This window comes from Rousettus aegyptiacus, unplaced genomic scaffold (genome assembly GCF_014176215.1).
Source record: "Rousettus aegyptiacus isolate mRouAeg1 unplaced genomic scaffold, mRouAeg1.p scaffold_m13_p_5, whole genome shotgun sequence".
Taxonomy (NCBI): Eukaryota; Metazoa; Chordata; class Mammalia; order Chiroptera; family Pteropodidae; genus Rousettus; species Rousettus aegyptiacus.
In genome coordinates this window covers 3,869,039-3,886,903 of record NW_023416308.1, presented here as the reverse complement: position 1 = coordinate 3,886,903, position 17,865 = coordinate 3,869,039, and the positions used below count along the sequence as shown (strand labels likewise).

Here is a 17,865-nt window from a genome sequence, read left to right as displayed (position 1 = left end):
GTTGAGGTAATCTTCTACACAGACTGTCACAGCAGGTTCTAGACCTCAGAAAGAAAACGCTACCTGTAATTAAACTATGAGAAATAAAACTGACAGACATACAAAAGGGCCTGAAACTTGGCAAGGCACAAGCTCTGACATGAGGAACACGAGTTGTTTTTCCATGCTGAATATTTAACTCCTCATAAATCACAAATTTCTTCAGTGACAACTGTTCATTAAAAATATGCCCTTCGATAATGGCAAGGCACTCCTACGCAAATTAACTTTCTAAAACGTGGCAAGAAGAAAGATTTTAAATGTCTCATGCTAGTAGAAGTGGGGTTTCCCCCCCATTCTGACTTAAACGAAAGAAGGAAACTGAGGTGCTAATTCCACTAGCAACGGGAAGTGAGGAAGACACAGGGTTTGAAGGGAGGGAAAGGAGAGCTCTGACCCACACTGCGTCGTGCATTCCTTAGCTCATCACAACTCTACGAGCAGCCGTCATCCCCAACTTACGGATCAGGAAACTGAGCTCCAAAATGTGAAGCAGTCTGTACGAGGTCTTCCGTAACGCTAGAGCCAGGCGAAGCACTGAATTCTTGCTCTAAATCTCACTTCCATGATAGCTCTGGGTGCCCCAAGAACAGGATGTGTGCCTGGTTGACTCAACTTTGTATTCCCAGCATCTGGGCTACTGCCTCCCTGCAACAGGTGCTCAATAAATGCCTCATGAATATATGAATTAAAAGATAACTGGTAAACTCAACAACAACAAAAACAACCAAATTCAAAACTGGACAAAGGACTTGAATAAACTTTTTTTTTTTTGAGGCTATACAAATGGCCAATAAGCCCATGAAAAGATGCTCAACATCATTAAACATTAGGAAAATGCAAATCAAAACTACAGTAAGTTACTACTTCATACTCATTAGGGTGATTACACTAAAAAAAAAAACAGACAGTAACAAGTATTGACAGGGATGTGGAGAAAGTGGAACCCTTGTTCATTGTTAGAAGATGTAAAATGATACAGCCATGGTGGAAAACAGGATGGAGGCTTCTTCAAAAAATTAAAGAGAATTACCGAATGATCTAGCAATTCCACTTCTGGGTATAGACCCCCGAAAAACTGAAAGTAGTATCTCAAAGTGATATTTGTACACCCATATTCATAGAAACATTATTCACAATAACAAAAATGCGGAAGCAATTCGAGTGTCCATTGATAGATGAAAGGATAAGCAAAATGTGGTCAGTCTTAAAATTCTGACACAGGCTACAGCATGAATGAACCTTGAGGACATTGTGCTCAGTGAAATAAGCCAGACATAAAAAGACAAATACTATATGAACCCACTTATATGAGGAACCTGAGTAGTCCAAATCATAGACACAGAAAGTAGAATGGCGGTTACCAAGGCCAGGTAGGTAGGAATGCTTAATGGGTACAGAGTTTCAACTTTGCAGTTCTGGAGATGGACAGTATGGCAGCTGCACAACCATGTCATGTGAATGTACTTAATGCCACTATATTTAATGATACACTTAAAAATGGTTAAGACGGTAAATATTATGTTATGTAAATTTTACCACAATAAAAACAATTTTAAAAGAAGATAATTGGTATTATTTTCTATACCTTTTTTATCCTAATGGTGACATGCTACTGTTCTGGACTTTGCTTTTAAACTTAATATTTTGAAGGCAAAAAGAGAGAGAATTGATATTTCCCCAAAGAAGCTATACATGTGGCTAATAAGCACATGAAAAAGTACTGAACGCCACTATCCATGAGGCAAATGCAAATCAAAATCACAAGATACCATACTTCAGCCCCACAAAAATGAGCGTAATCAAAAAGACAGACAATAACAAGTGTTGGTGAGGATGTGACAAAATTGAGATCTCGCTCACGGCTGGTGGTACAATCACTTTGAAAACCAGTTCTGCGCCCACATAAACCAGCAATTCTACTCCTAGGTATAGGCCCAAGATAAATGGAAGCATATGTTCACTCAAAAACTTACAGACAAATGTTCGCAGTCACATGTTTCGTAATAGGCAAAAAGTGGAAACCACCTAAATGTCCATCAGCTGATAAAGAAAAATCATGTGGCAAACTCATACGATGGAATGTAAGTCAACCATAAAAAGGAAAGCAGGGACACGTGCTTCGACATGCACAGAACCTGAAAACATTTTGCTACATGAAAGAAGTTAGTCATACCGTATGATTCCATTTCCAAGAAATGTCCAGAACAGGCAAATCTATACAAACAGAGTATGGCTGAAAGCCTAGGGTTGGGAGTTGGGAGAAATAAAGAGTGACTGCTAATGGGTATGAGGTTTCTTCTTGGTATGAAGAAAATATTCCAAAACTGACTTTGACGATGGTTGCACAACTCTGGCAAAAAGGTGACTGGTATGCCTAGCAGTTTTCCTGTTTACCACCTACGACCAGTTATTTTTGACCAAACATCAGAAAAAAAGACTTGCAGAAAACTCAGTGATTATAAAATGCTAAAGACCAGTAAGATCTCATGAGGGCAGGAAGCCTCTCCTTGATATAAACCTAAACGTCTTAGTTGTATTTCTTGTCACCTGCCTTCAAACTAAAGGGCAGTAGACTATCTGTTATTATTTCAACAGGCTACTTTTATGCCTGTGTCTCTGCTCAATCTGGCCTAGAGCATCCTCTCCTAACCGATCCCTGCCTAGAAACCTTAGAGTTCCATCCATGCCTAACACAACGGCCAATTCCTACTTCAGGAGCCTTCCCTGATTCCCTCCGGTACCCACACATCCAAGCAAATGAACCAATCATCTTCCGTGGGACCACCACACCACCGTCCCGGGCTGTATCACCCTAACGGCAGTCTCATCTCATGAGGCAGAGACTCCTCATACCTAGCATAGAATCTTCACAGCATTCAACAGATGTTTGATAAATTAGCATATCTAGGGCTTTCTCCCACCCCGCAGGACACTTTCTATTGGTCACATTCGTCTGAAAACTTTACTACAAATTTAACTTTGCTACAAAATAAACCAGGTGACTCACAAGCCACTTGTGATAGAGGACTGGCCTTTCCTGTCTTTCCTGGCCTCTTGGTATTTGGAAGTGCTGATGACTCCCTCTGCACTGCTACCACCTGACGAGGTTATCTAGAGATGTCCAGCACATCAAGGCGAATCCCTTCCGCCAATACAGCAACCCCAAGGGGTAGACAGGGCAGGCGTCACCCCCCCAAATCTACAGAGTAAGAAGCAAAGGAAGAGGTTAAACAGCTTGCCCAAGTTCATGCGACTCACAAAGCTGAGGCTGAAGCAAATCCAGGACCTCAAACTTAACAGTAGTTCTGATTCCCCATGCTGGTTTGCTGAAAATATTTCCAGTGAAAATATTACACTTTTAATTACTTAAACATAGAAAAATAGATCTAGACATAAAATTTTTTTAACGTATAAAGACTAAAAGGATATACTCTACTAAAATGATGTTCTCTGGACAGAATTATGAATAATTTGCTTTTCTCTGTGTTTTCTTACGTGTGTGTGTGTGTTATCCCATATGCATTGAACCCACATAAAAGAACTAATATACGTTACAAAAGTGTAAGGGCCACTGTAAAAGTAGTACATAAGGAAAAATAAATCTGAAAACCTCAAAGAAAAATAATTTCATTAGAAAACATTTTCTAAAATCTCAATTTGACTCTGAGACTAGATCCTCAACGGAACAACCTAAGCAACCACACGCCTTACGACAGAAATTAGCAATATGGTTTCATGTGATACACACTTTTTTCTAGTCACCCATGGGTGAGACCCAGTGATAAAGTTTTCTTTCACTGAGGCTGTAAAAAAAATAATAATAATAAAAAATAAAAAAAAATTACCCTGCCTATGAAGTTTATTTATTCTATAGTCTGGAAAAGAAAAGTCTAAATAGGTTCCTTCCTGCCTAAGGTATTAGAACATATCTCCAATAAGAAATTACAGAAGAAATGAGTTAAAGAGAGAAGGCAAGAGGTCAAAAGACTTGATTAAAAGATTTTTAAGAGAATGTCCCTAATACCTCTCGTCTTTCCTGAAAAGAGAGGAAAAAGATATGACAAATATTTCAGTGCACTACTTGACTAGAGATTTGTAGAATCAGAAAAAAATAAAACTCATTAAAGTTGTCTTCCCTTTACACATCTTTTCTAGATCAAGCCCGAATTCCAGATGATGTGCACATCCTGAACATCTGGATCTTCAGGCCCTTAACTTCAGAGAGGATACAGTAAATCAAGGACTTGGCAATTTTAAGTGTAAAAAATGGGCAGAGTTAAAACTGGGATCTAATCCAAGCTATACCTAGACATAAGTAAGCAAAAGAGAATACAAATATCAAATCGAACTACTTAATTCAAGCTGGAAGTATATTAGACCTTCTGCTTATATAAAACATTAGGGCCACAAATGTGTCTGCAGTCTCCAGAGGTGGATGAGAATACACTTCCCCGGGAAAGACAGCAGAGAAGGTCCCCAGCAGGGATTCTGTAACAGGACTATTTCCTCTTTTCAAAGATTTTGCAAAGAATACTTTCAAGATTTTGTTGCTGAACCACAACACACAGACAATTAAAAAACAGACCCACCCATTGAGTTACTGCAAGTGGAATCTGTCCTTCTGGAAATGCCAGATGGAGATTAAGAAGAAAAAAAAAAAAAAGAAGCTCTTTACTAATTGTGGCCAAGATTCCTTGGTACTTGGTGCCAGGGCTAGGATATTAACCCAGATGTCCCAGCCAAATTCAAGGTTGGTTAATTACAGTCTGCCAACCTACCAAAAGGAAAAAAAAAAAAAAGTCCTCTTCTGTTCCCCTGATTGAAATCTGAAGCGGTCACTCTTACTTGAAATTCTTGTGTAGTATCATCAGTCAATATGTTTTCCCTTAAAAGTGCATTGTAACTCAAACGCTGATTTAAAGCATATGGATTCTTTGAGTTCCATCTACATGGGTAACATACACTATGTATATTAAAAATATATAAGATGCTGTAATAGTTTAAAGCCTCCCTAAACAATCATCTAAAAAATTCATATTCAGCGTAATACTGCCACTGCTTTCCAATTAAGATTTAAGAGACTTACATAAAGGTTTATATTAAACGTAAATCTTGAACCATGAAACTTTTAAGGCTGAAAAGGAAGGCTTTGCTGCCAGGAGCATAAGTCCAGGAAAAAGCTATACATGCAAATGTCAGTTACAAGGCCTCCCAGGGCTGAGCAAAGACCCTGCATACAAATGGGACAGTACACACTCAACAGCAAGTCTGAACACCAAGTTCTGGTTTGGCCTTTCCGCCTCTGAAGGTTCCCTGGCCAACGTATTCTGTTTAATAACGTAAACCTAAGTTCTATTTCCAGCTCTATATTCACGACTATGTAACCTTTTAGGTTAGGTAGTAAAATTCTTTGAGCCCTGGAGCCTCAGTTCCCCTCATCTTTAACTCTCTCTTTGTCAAAATCACTAATAACACGGCCTTAGTCTTTATCTTTTGCTATTTTAAATATTTTAATAAATACATATTTTAAGAACTTTTATCTATATGGCCTTAAATTGTCTGCCCTCTTCCAAGCTTCCACACCTGGACCTTTGCACGTGCTGCTACCTCTTCCTAGTATGCTCTTCCCTCTGGGATCTACATCCCCTTACTTCCTTCAGATTTCTACTCAAAAGTCACATTCTCAGCAAGGTTTCCTCTTGCCACCCAATCTAAAATTTCCATTACCCCAACTCTTGTCCCCAAAACTTCATATTCTTCCTTCCGATGTTTTCTTACCACGTATCGCTACAACAGATTTTATTAATGTGGTTATTGTCTGCCTCCCCTACCTGAAGGGGAGTTCCAAGAGAACAGGGTTTTTTTTGTGTTTTATTTGCTGCTGTATCACCAGGTCCCAGATGGCACCTTGGCACACAGTAGGTGCTCAACAAACATTTGTTGCGTGAATACTGAATGAGACCTAATAGATAGGTACATCATAGCCCCTCAAGCAGCCTTTAGGGAGAATATTATAACACTTCAAAAATACTGTAAAGGAGAACAATAGACTTGCCATGAATAACATCGACCATTCTTTTATCATAGGAAGATACTCTAACTCCCATCATTTGCATAAGGGAGGAAAGAAGCTGAAAACCTAGATAAAGTGGAAAGTTATGAGGTGCAAAGTCTCACTTTAGTTAACACTGTATAGACAAGGTTTTCTTTTAATGTTAACAAATATTAAGCTATCTTCCTGTGACTTCCATAGAACCTGTCTTGAAACTTACGGACTTCACATTTTCAATTAACTAAATAATAAATAGAACATGAGGCTCTGCAGAATCCTGCAGAGGGTGCTATAAAGTTAAATACAGACAGACAGACAGACAAATAGATAGATAGATAGATAGATAGATAGATAGATAGATATGGCAAGGACCATACACACATACACAGAAGACCAAAAATATATCTGCAAATAATGAACTCCAGGCAGCTAATGTGTGAATTCAAAGGGGCCTATCTTTGAATGGAGTATAAGAGGACCAATTCATCGCTCCACTATCCATTAAAAAGCAAGAGTAAAGCATCAACGAGTTAAGTTCATATGCATTTTGGGTCACATGGGGCACAATGTTAGACATTGTTAAAAAAGAAAAATTTAAATATCAATCACCAAATCCTAAACTTCCAAAGAACAGAAACCAGATCAGCTTATGTTGTCCTCAGGCACAAGGAGGAGCTTAAGCGATTGTTGGAAAAATAAGGAAAAGTGAGATCTTTATCTTCAGACGGAATACCTAGGCAAGGTCCCACCCAGTTTGTTTTTTTTTACCCCTTTGAACTAGGCCTTGTGAGAAGCCTAAGATGTACTTTACCACTTTCTCTGAACCTTAAAAACTCAGCACCAGCCCTTGACCATACAATCACCCGCTTCTTTGCTTTCATTAAGGCCAGCCTTGCTCCTTCCCAGAGATTCACTATACTAATTAATTAAGCACCATACCTGAGCTCAAATCCCAACACCACCAATTACCAGCTGTATGACTCCGGGCACGGTACTTAACCTTTCCATGCCTCCTCTGTAAAATGGGGATAATGACAGCACCCTCATTGGGTTAGGTTGATTAATGAGATAAAATGCATAAAAGACTTGCCCAAAGCCAGACCAAGGGAAGCCCTCAATAAGTGATAATTGTTATTTTCAGAGGGAAAAAATGCCCCCAAGGCTGAGGAACAACATACCTGAGGACTCTTTTCAAAGGTTAACATTATAACAAAGTCAAACACTTGATCTCCCAACTCAGGAACACCGCAGGTAATAATAATAAAATATCTAACCAATGTACTGTATACCTGAAACTAACTAAAATAAATAAACTTATTTAAACAAATAAGGCAGTAACACCAGCCAGGATCATAACCATGACAGCAGCAACAGCCACATTTAATACTTACTGAGCTCTTACTGGCCAAGCACTGTCCTAACCTAAAACAGGAAGAGAAGCCAAGATTGCTGAATCCAAAAGAAAAAAAAAAAAATTGCAGAATTTTTTCCACCCTCCTTTTTAAACGCGGTCACTGGCGCCCAAGTTTTGCTAAAAACAGGTATCTGAAAGCACTGCGGATCTAACGTGTCATTTCTTCATACCAAAGGTGGGGGGGCTGTGACGGGAGGAGGGGGTGGCGCTCGGTCCCTGCCAGATGGGAAAGCCACACGAAGTGCAGAAACAGCCGCTGAGTTCAAGGCTGACCCCCAAATCGAAATCAGGTTTTTTTTTGAAGCACGGGGCCTCCACAGGCTCCGCTTTTAAAATCACCTCTGAACAAGTGTCATCCGTCTGCCGAGCCAATCCCCTGCCGCGGCAGAAGGCTCGGGTGACCGGCCGGCGGTGTTATTTCAGAAATCCTTGTCACCTCTTACCATCCACCTCCTCCAAGAATCACAGTCCCGGCTGAGGGCCGGGGCGGGGTGCGGTGGGGGGGACAGAAGCCACCACCAGGCAGGCCGGAGGCCGGGCCGCCACCGAGGCCACGGCCAGGGCGCCCTCCATTCCGGCTGGCGCGCGCCGGGGCCGGGGCCTGAGGACAGCTCGGGCGACCCGCGGCGGCGCCCGGGGGCAACAGGTCCGGCCGGGCCTCGGCCTCGCAGGGGTCCGGCCCGGCGCAGACCCCCGGGGCCGCGCGGAGGGGCGAGGGGCGCCGGGGAGGGAGCGGGGCCGGGGCGGCGCAGGGCAAGGAGTCCACGCTCCATCTTGAGGCGGGCGGAGAAAGGCGAGGCCGGGCTCGGCGCTGACAGGGCCGGCCACCGTTCCGGCTCCGGGGGGCCACGCCGCAGGGCCCGCGGGCCCCCGGGGCCGTCCGCCCAGGACTTCGCGCGTCCCCTCAGGGGCGGCCGGGAGCGCCGGGCCCGGCCCCGAGCCGCGCGGACCGCAGCGGGCCCGGCGGGGAGGGCGGGAGCGGGGAGGAGGGACGGGGCCGGGGACGCAGGGGGCTCGCGCCGCGCGCCGCTCACCGCCGGCCGCCGCCTCGGTCGCCGTCGGTCGCCGCCACCTGCCCCGCTGCAGCAGGAGCCGCCGCTGCCGCGCGACCGCCGCCTCCCGCCTCCCGGCTCGTCGGCTCGGGGCGGGGGAGAGCGTGACGCGCCGCCGCCGCCGCCGCCGCCGCCGCGGGGCCGGGCGGGCGCGCGCCGCCAGCACCAGACGCCGCGGCGGCTCCGCCCCGCGCGCCCCGCCCCCGGCCCGGCCCGGCCCGCGCCCCCCGCGCCCCCCGCCGCTTTGTCCGCGCCCGCCGCGGCCCCGGGGGGCGCGCCCCCCGCCCTCGGGTTCCCCCCCCTCGCGGACCCGGGTGGGGACCGGGCCTGAGGGCCCCCCCCCGACGCGCCTGCGCTGAGGGGCCGCGCGCCGCCCCGGCTCGCGCTCGCCGCAGGTGTGCCCAGCATGTGCCCGTCGCCCCCGAGGGCTCCCCTCCGCCGGGACGCAGCGGGCTGGTTTGGGGCTGATTCCTTTTGGGGGGGGGCGAGAAACCCTTTGAAACAAGCTGGGAGGCGCTGCCCATCGCAGCTTTAGTTTAGGGAGCACCCCCTCTCCCCTCCTCCGGCCCCCTCTCTCCCAGGACGGGACCCCAGGGGAGGAATCCCTGGGGAAGGGCCGAGGCGCGCCCCCGCAGCAAGCGCAGCAGGGGAAGGGTCCCCCCTGCTCCCCCTCTTTCCAAAGCTCCAGGGAAAGACCCAGGGTTAAAAAGCCCTCGAAACGAGCCCCGCACTGGCTCGGTTAGTTTGAGAAAAGCCTCTTTTATTCGCTCTGCCGCTTGGACGGAAGCCCCGGGTAAAGTCCCGTCCTCCCTTCTCCCCTCGGGGATCTCCTTTCAAAGCTTTTGAAAGGGACAGGAGGGGAGGCAGAGGGCGGCCAGCATTTCGCTCCCACGGGCCATGGCAACCCCAGAAGCTTCGCAGCCTCCGGGAGGAATTTGCAGCTGTCAGGGAAGCCCCGGGTTTCCGCAGCCGCTCAGCGGCGGATAAGGGGGCCCGGGCTTCCTCCTCCTCCCCGGTAGAAGGGAATAATCAGAGGGTGACCCCTTTGCTGACCTCTATTCAAAGCACTGTGCTGCCTGGACCAACAGACATGCACAGAGCGGCAGTGGGGGCCGGGGATGGGGCTACAGTGGAAAGGCACGAAATTCCGAACAAAGTCAATTTATCGGGGAGCCCCTCCCCTCAATTCATCTTTTAAATCACAAAAAAAATTCGATTTCCTAATTCGCCATTGCCTTGGTTTGCAAGCTGCGAAGACAAAGTGGTGGCGTCACCCCTGAATTTCAGTATCTGTATTCCTAATTCGAAAGGCACAGCTCACCCCCACCTAAACACTTTTGGGCTCTAATAGGCAACCTATATAATCATAGGTGTCACAGTGCGAGGCAAGGCCCCCTGCCAATGGCGGGTGCAGCTACAAACACCTGTTTATTTCTCTCCTCAGTCTGCCGAGCCTATCTTTATTTTAAGATCCTGATATATTTGTTCACCATGGATTTTTTTTTTTTGCATCAATTTTGATTTAAATATTACATTAAAATATTTTCCTTGACGGCTGAGTTTTTAGTGCCCCCTTAAGTTCTGTGACCAAGGCCTAGCCCCAGATCTACTACTAGGGCATTGCATTGTTCAGTCCCACAGAGCGGCAGGTGTTAGGGCGGAAATTACTCAGTCCTACTTCGAATTGAACATTTGAACATTCACACTCTGTTTTTGAGATCGAGAGACACTGAGCTGTTTTAGATGACCGTCTTCTGTGAAAGTATTAGAACGGCTCAGCAGACAAGACAGTGGAAGGTGGAGGTGGCAGAAGCAGAAACAGGTAGGAGCTCCCACATCTTCATTTTACAAAGTGGGGAAGTAGATAAATAGCTGTTGGGGTTTTTCTTTTCGTTTTGGTTTTCCAGAACAACGACAAAAACTTGTAATGATATTAATGCAACCAATAGGGATAACGGCAAACAGGGGTAGAACTGTGCTGAGAGGGACAGGTAGTGGTAATGTAGTCATCATGTCTACAGATGACAAATAAATAACAATGTAAGTGTGTGTTTATTGATAAGGAAGTTAACACCAAAAGAACAAAAAGCAAAGAATTATTGGTCCCTGGGGAAGTGGGGGATGAGGAGTCAGCAGTGTTGCTTTTCATTATAAACCTGGATATACTTCATTTTTTAAATTATGTACATGCATTAGTTTGATTTTTAAAAAAAACAAAAAAGGTATAAGGTTAAGATCCTCAAACAAAATGAGTAGAAATATTCTCTGCAAAGCGATAGGTGTCGGGGGGTTTTTCTACAAGGCTCGTCAACAGTAATTCTTTGCTGGGTTTCTGCATTACAGCACAGTTATTATTTTGTCTTACTTCACCCATACTAGATTCCAAATTCCAAGAGAGCAAGGATTGTTGACTCATTCATTGCTCTAACTGCACCTTCAGAATAACACTTGGTTCATAGTAGATTAGTTTTGAAAAGGATGGAGTGTAAGACTTCAGGTTCCAAGTAACTGGGGACTTTTTTTCAGTATTTTTTTTCTTTTTAAAGAGCAATAAATGCTCACTACATAAAAGTAAAGCAAGCAAAATAAAAAAAAAAAAAAAGTTATAATCCCACACATTCAGAGAAAATTAACCATAAATGATGGTTTTTAAATTAATTCATTGCTGTTTAGACATATTTCAGATCTCTCACTGAGGAACTAAAAGTTGTTACCACCATTCAAAAACACTAAAATAGTGGCTGGAGAGTACTTTGTAAACTACTGTCAAGATATGAGGATTTATAGAACTTTTAAAATAGAAAACGAAACAAAAGCTGTCATAATAAGAAAGCTCTTGAAAGTTAAAAAAAAAAAAAATTCCTGAACCAAAAAAAAAAAAAATTCCTGAACCACGGTAGATAAATAACAATTAAAAATGTAACTTCTAAGAGAGGCCATGATTAAAATAATCTTTATAAAGACAGCATAGGAATTCAGATTCACTATACTATTTTTAAAATTACATCTACTTTTATTAGCATTGTTTCAGAAACCAGGGTCAATTTAATTTTATTCACTCATCCAACAAGTATTTTTTGGAACCCTACTGTGTCCCAGGCACTGTTCCAGGTATTTGGAGGGGGAGGGTACAGCATTGAAGATCAAGTCCCTGCCTTCCAACCTTGACTTTCATTGCTATCAGATTTACTAAATTAAGGTGATGGGATAATATAATCATTGTGCCATGAATTCCCCTGGTTTGATGCCCAGGGTGGGTATGATGTACCAGACCCCACCCCTTGTCAGTTTAATTAATTCTACTAAAAACTGAGGGAGAGGTAAAATCAGATACAAAAATGTTTAACTTTGATGGGTTAGGAAATGTTAACATTCCCTTGCAAAGGTGAGGACCTGGTGCTGGTTCATTTAATAAAAAAATGACTAACACGAAGCAAGACAGAGTCTTAAACTGCAAAGAAAGGAGACAAAAAAATAAATAAATCTCAACACACGTTAAAACATTCATAAACTGTTTTAGACCAAAAATTAATCTTGTCACTGAAACCAGTTAAGACTGTCTGCTGTATCTCCTTCATACAAACAATGCTGATGGTAGTGGAATTTTTATGGAATTTTTTTTAAAAAGCAAAATGAAAGAATGACAAGCTACTAAATTTAAATTCATGCAGTCATCCTCAAGGAGAACCGTCTTGTGACAACAAAAGCCATATTGTACACATTCAGTTACCAAAGAACTGTATCAGTAGGGCGCCACACACCACGATGCAAACTGTATTTAGGGCCTTCGAAATAGACTCATGCTTTAAGTGCGTGTAGTTTCACGATGTGGGGGTTGAACACGATGACTTACAAAGTTCCTACCACAAACATTTTTAAGATCGTGTGACTTTTATTCAGGAAAGAAAAATATTTGCGAAATCAGTGGTTGATGCAGCAATTCTAATTCAACAAATATTTGTTGAGCGCATGAAAAGTTGATTCTGTGATACTCAGCAAAAATCAAGCAGACTCCAACAAATGCATGTTATACACATGTTCATAGCAGCACAAGTCCCAATTACCAAAAGGTGGACACAAGCCAACTGTCTATCAACTGATGAATGGATAAACAGATTATGGGACGTACATACATGCAATGCATTATTACTCAGCCAGAAACACAAAGTAGATCCATGCTCCAACCTGAACGAGCCTTGAAGCATTATGCTGAGTGAAAAGCCAAACAAAAGGTCACCCATTGTATGATTCCATTGATATGAAATGTCCAAAATAGGTAAATCCGTAGAGACAGAAAATAGATTAGTGGTCACCAGGGGTTGGGAGAGGGGGGTTTAGGGGCAACTGCGTAATGGGTAGGAATGCTCCTTTTGAAGTGATACAAATGTTTGGAATTAGATAGACACTGTGTGATACAACATCGTGAAGGCACTTAACTTTAAAATGGTTAATTTTATGTTATATGAATATTGTCTTGATAAAAATAAATACATCATTGAAAGTAATACTCAAAAAAAAAAAAAAAAAGTCAAGTGGACCATGGACGATAGGTAGGTGAGAAATTTCAGAAAAGGGAGGGAGTCTTTCCCAACTGCAGTATTCTATTGTTTTACAGATTCGGCTCCAATTCTGACTACTGGATGGATCACAGCCATATTAGATTCTAAAGTCTAACTGTACAAAAGAGACCAAAATTAAATTTGGACTGTAAATCTGAGGGAATGTATACACATAATAGCCTCTGCCAGGGCTCGCATTCAAAAAGTAACGAAATCACATTTATATACCTTTTTAAAGGAAAGGCTCAAACAAAATAGGCAAATTTGAACAGTCCCCAATCCCACATCCCGGAGATGCCAGATAGTTTCTCATTAATTTCAGTTTTTAAAATGTTAATACTAGATTAACTGGTTTATTTAACTCCGTAGTGCTAAGTTAACTGAATTGATTTCATGCCTCACCATCTGTGTATGCGTGTGTGTGTTTCTGGCTATACATTTATTACATGTGAAGAGGTCAATTTGATACACTTGGGATTAATGGAGGACTCATACCAGAATTTCCTGGGGAAAATATATTTAAAAAAGCAAAGCACAAAACAAAAGGACCTTTTGTTTTGGGTTTTTTTTTTTTTTTAAATAAGCAAGGGATCTATGTGTGTGTATGCATATATAAATATAAAAGTTTAATGGAAATATTTGTTTTTAAGCGAAATATTAATGCTCTTTTCTTGTCTTTTCTCTTACCTGACCTTGACCCCAAACAAGCCAGGGCATTTATTCGCTGTGACCGGGAGATGGGAGCAAAAGTGAAGTAGGGCAGTTACCCAGGAAGAGCAAAGAAGAAGAAGGAATCAATGTTCAGGTTGGACGTTCAAACTAGGATCCTTGTAACATTTTTACTGAGATGTAACTCGCATATCCTATAATTCACCGTTAAAGTGTATAATTCAATGGTTTTTGGTTATGACATTAATTTTTTTTAATTGTGGTGAAGAATACATAACATAAAACTTGCCGTTTTGACCATTTTTAAGTCTACAAGTCAGAGGCGTTAGTTACGTTCACAATGCAGTGCAACCCTACATAGAACTTTTCAGAGAAAAGAAGTAGCTCGATATTCCAGTATTGTCAAATGAGAAAGGATTATTAAAAAGTTCCTTTAGCTCCACTTTGTCATCGCAAGGGCCTGGAAGACCATAGGGTTTCTGCTGCGATCGCAGAGGAAACTCCTGTCTAACATTAAGACTCGGTCAGGAGTCTGGAGATGAGAAGAAACAGGAAGGAATTAGAGACGATGCTGTACTTCCAGGCCTGGGAGTTGGTGAGGAAAGGGGAAGAGAAACAGGTGAGGAAGGCAGATTTACAGGAAAGGATCTGGGGCGGGGAAGCAGGGTGGCTCCCAGAACGAGAGTCTTTGTCCCTGCCCTACATTTGAGAGTCTGGAAGAAAACCCTAGGGCAGGATGACAGCTCCGTGTCAACGTAATTAAGAAGATGGGTGGGAAGGTCAGGCCTAAGGAAGATCCAGTTGGTGCTTCTGAGCCTCCCTTAGAGCCTGGGCGGCACGAAAGGCTGGTTGAGAGTTGTGTGTGCCTGCCCTGGGACCCACTGTGGCAGCATCGTGGCAGAGACTCAGCGGTGCCCGCTGTGCCAGCAAGGGGAGGGAGGGAAGGCTGAGTCAGCAGGAGGAAGCACTGGATCCTGGCTGAGCCAAGAAGGAGCGTATGTCAGGAGCAGACTGCAGGCAAACACCGGGTCGCGGAACCAGGACAGCCGCCGCCGGAGGACTCAGCTGTGTCTGAAACTGCTCATTGCCTATCCAAGATCCTTTCTCCCATTTTTACTTAACAAACTCCCGTGGTATTTGACATGGCAATATGCCTAACGAGGTAGGCTCACTTACTCAGACTTTCCCTAGGAAAGTCAGCTAGAGGCCTGATACCTGGAGATGGACACAAACGTGATAGCTGGAGCCAAGGCAGCGATGTTGTTAACCTGAGATAATGAGCCTGAGGACAAAAGCCACCAGACAGAACGCAAAGATGGGAAGAACATAGTTCCTCTCCTAGGGGAGACCTATTGTGGGCAAATATTTGATAAGAGCCAAAATAGAACTGCTCGGAACAATAAAATATTTGAGGGCCAACAGACTGAGCGAAAAGAAATTGCATGAAGAAAATAGAAATGGCTACCGAGGATTTGCGTTGTTTTGCTATACGTGGCCTGTGTTTCACTCCGAATTCTTCAGAAAATGTACATCACTGTTTAATACTTTGTGAATCTGAATTTGCTTTGGGGGTATGTCGTGTAGTCTGAGTCCTGCTCCAAGGTAGACAGACATGGGGCCAGGGGAGACCAAAAGCTGCTCATAGGAGATTTCTCCTCAGTGGAGAGTCTCCAAAAGACACTTACATACTCTGTAATGTATATAATCCATATACAAATACAAGCACAAGTAGTAGTTTCACGTACAAATCATCTCAGTGTTCTGGACTTTGCCGTGTAAGATAGTTTGTCATATTCTTGGTGTAACTGTCTCCCCACCTAGGTAGATCTCAGGTTGAACATGGATGCCAAGTGTATGAATTATCCACTCTTTCTCCAGTATCTTCAACCTACCTCTCTCTACTGACATTGGTATGTAAATAAAGTCAAGCTTATCTTAAAAACAGCCGAGCCTCTTGAACAAAGTTCTCTGTGCCCCATGTCTCCGTTTCCCCACTTCGATCCGGCTTTCGCCCACATGGCTTACTGTCACTGCCAGCGCCATCGATGACAGCCATGTCATTTCGTGAACTGAGTGAAATGGCCATCGTTGATGACCTGGGTAACAGTAGTTTGAGCTGAGCGGTGGAGGCAAGAATTTGACCTACTTGACCTCTTAGCAGCACTTTCACTGTTGGCCATTCCCTCTGTGGTACATTACAAAAAATGGCTACGATTATTGGCGCCAAACTCCGTAAGAAGAGCTGCCTAGATAACCTGCAACCGCTCATCGGGAGCCCAGCTGACCAGAAGAACTACCCGACTAAGCACAGGCTAAATTTCCAACCTATAGAATTACAAGCTAAAGAAATGGTTATAGTTTTAATCCACAAACTGTGGGGGTGGTTTGTTACTCAGCAATAGCTAACTGATACTTTCTCTTTCCAGATCCCCTTTTTGTCCTGTTTTCTGTGACATCACACTCTTCTTACCTTCTTCCTCTCTGGCTGTTCCTTCTTGTTCTCTTTTGCAGGTTTCTCTCTACCTACCCCTTATTATTGATGCTCCTCAAGGATCTTGTCTAGTTCCTTCTACTTACCCATCATTTTTTCTCTGGATAACCTCACCAACTACTTGTCTTCAATTACTGTCTATACGCAAACAATTCCTAAATCGATGTCTTCAGCCCAGAATTCGTGACTTTCAAATTAGTACATACAAACGGATACCAGACATATCCATTTCAGTTTATTCAATAAATATTTGGTTTTGACATAGGTACGAATTGCATATATTGAATTCTAAACTCCTGACTCCTCCTCTAGGCTTCTTATTTTCTTAACTCTTGTTCACAGTTAGTCACCAAGTTCTGTCGATTCTATCAAATTTGCTGTAAATCTATCTACTCTTTCTTATCCTTACTGCCCATTAAGCCTAGGCCACCATTAATTGTGCGACAGTTGCAATGCAAAAAAAAAGTCCTTCCTTCTTGGTAACAGCAATATATGATTGTTGGTCTTCCTGACTTATGTGGTATTGCTTTTCAGTCCCTTCTCTGCCTTGTTATCAGAGTGATTTTTTTGTAAAGCAAAGTTGATACAACTCTCCTACTTAAAATTCTTCCATGGGACAACCAGCCTTTATGTGTCTCTGAATGTGATGCAGTGTGAAGTACACAGCACATTCTAGAAGTATTCTTGCAAAAATAATTGAACCTGAATCTAATCAAGCCTTTAAGGCCAACTTCTAGATTAGAAAAATTATAGGGGATTGAGGAAAAGTTAAATGACAGGTCCAGAAGGAGGAACATTTATAGGACAACTGGCCCAGGTTTTTTCAGGTAATCAATGGCACTTTAAAAACAAAAAGGGAACTGTTATACATCAAATAACTACAAAATCTTGTTATAAGAAATTAAAGACCTAAATAAATGAAAAGATGTTCTACATTCATGCATCAGAAGAATTAATATTATTAAAATGGCAAAATTCCTCAAAGCTCCCCAGATTTAATGTAGTTCCTAGCAATATCCTACCTGGACTTTTTCAGAAATGGAAGAGTTGATTCTAAGATTCACAGGAATTGACTACAGCCATGCCACCCTGAATGAGCCCGATCTTATCTGATCTCAGAAATGAAGCAAGGTTGGGCCTCGTTAGTTCTTGGATGGGAGATCACCTAGGAATACCAGGTGCTGTAGGTGTCCAAAAAATTTTTTTAAGTAAAATATAAAAATAAAATTCACAGGAATTGCAAGAGACTCCGACTAGCCAAAACAGTCTTGAAAAAGAAAAAAAAAGTTTGAGGACTCACACTTCCTGATTTCAAAACTTACTACAAAGCTACAATAATCAAGGTAGTAAAACACTAACATTAGGACAGACATATAGATCAGTGGAATAGAATCGAGAGTCCAGAAAAAAAAAAAAAAGCCCTATACAGGGTCAATAGATTTTTGACAAGGTGGTCTTTTGCCAAAAAGAATCATATTTTCAACATATAGTGCAGGGATAAATGGATGTCCACTTGCAAGAGAACGAAGTCGGACCCCTATTTCACAACTTATACAAAAATTAAAATGGATCAAAGACCTAAATGT

At 42.9% G+C, this 17,865-nt stretch overlaps 1 protein-coding gene and 1 pseudogene across 18 annotated transcripts in view; one reads left to right on the top strand and one right to left on the bottom strand.

The window, feature by feature from the left end:
* Positions 1-8,681, bottom strand: part of CLIP1 (CAP-Gly domain containing linker protein 1) — a 106,408-nt gene extending 97,727 nt beyond the window's left edge. For 8 of the 18 annotated variants that reach the window (XM_016153793.2, XM_036221785.1, XM_036221789.1 and 5 more), the window contains exon 1: positions 8,543-8,681. The gene's annotated coding sequence lies outside the window, so the exon portion shown is untranslated. Of the gene's footprint in view, positions 1-7,485; positions 7,838-8,542 lie in introns of those variants that run through there. The other 10 variants (XM_036221792.1, XM_036221793.1, XM_036221798.1 and 7 more) reach the window with 3 other exon arrangements.
* Positions 8,682-17,350: 8,669 nt separating this feature from the next.
* LOC118603123 lies at positions 17,351-17,469 on the top strand (annotated as a pseudogene).
* The last annotated feature ends 396 nt before the right edge of the window (positions 17,470-17,865 follow it).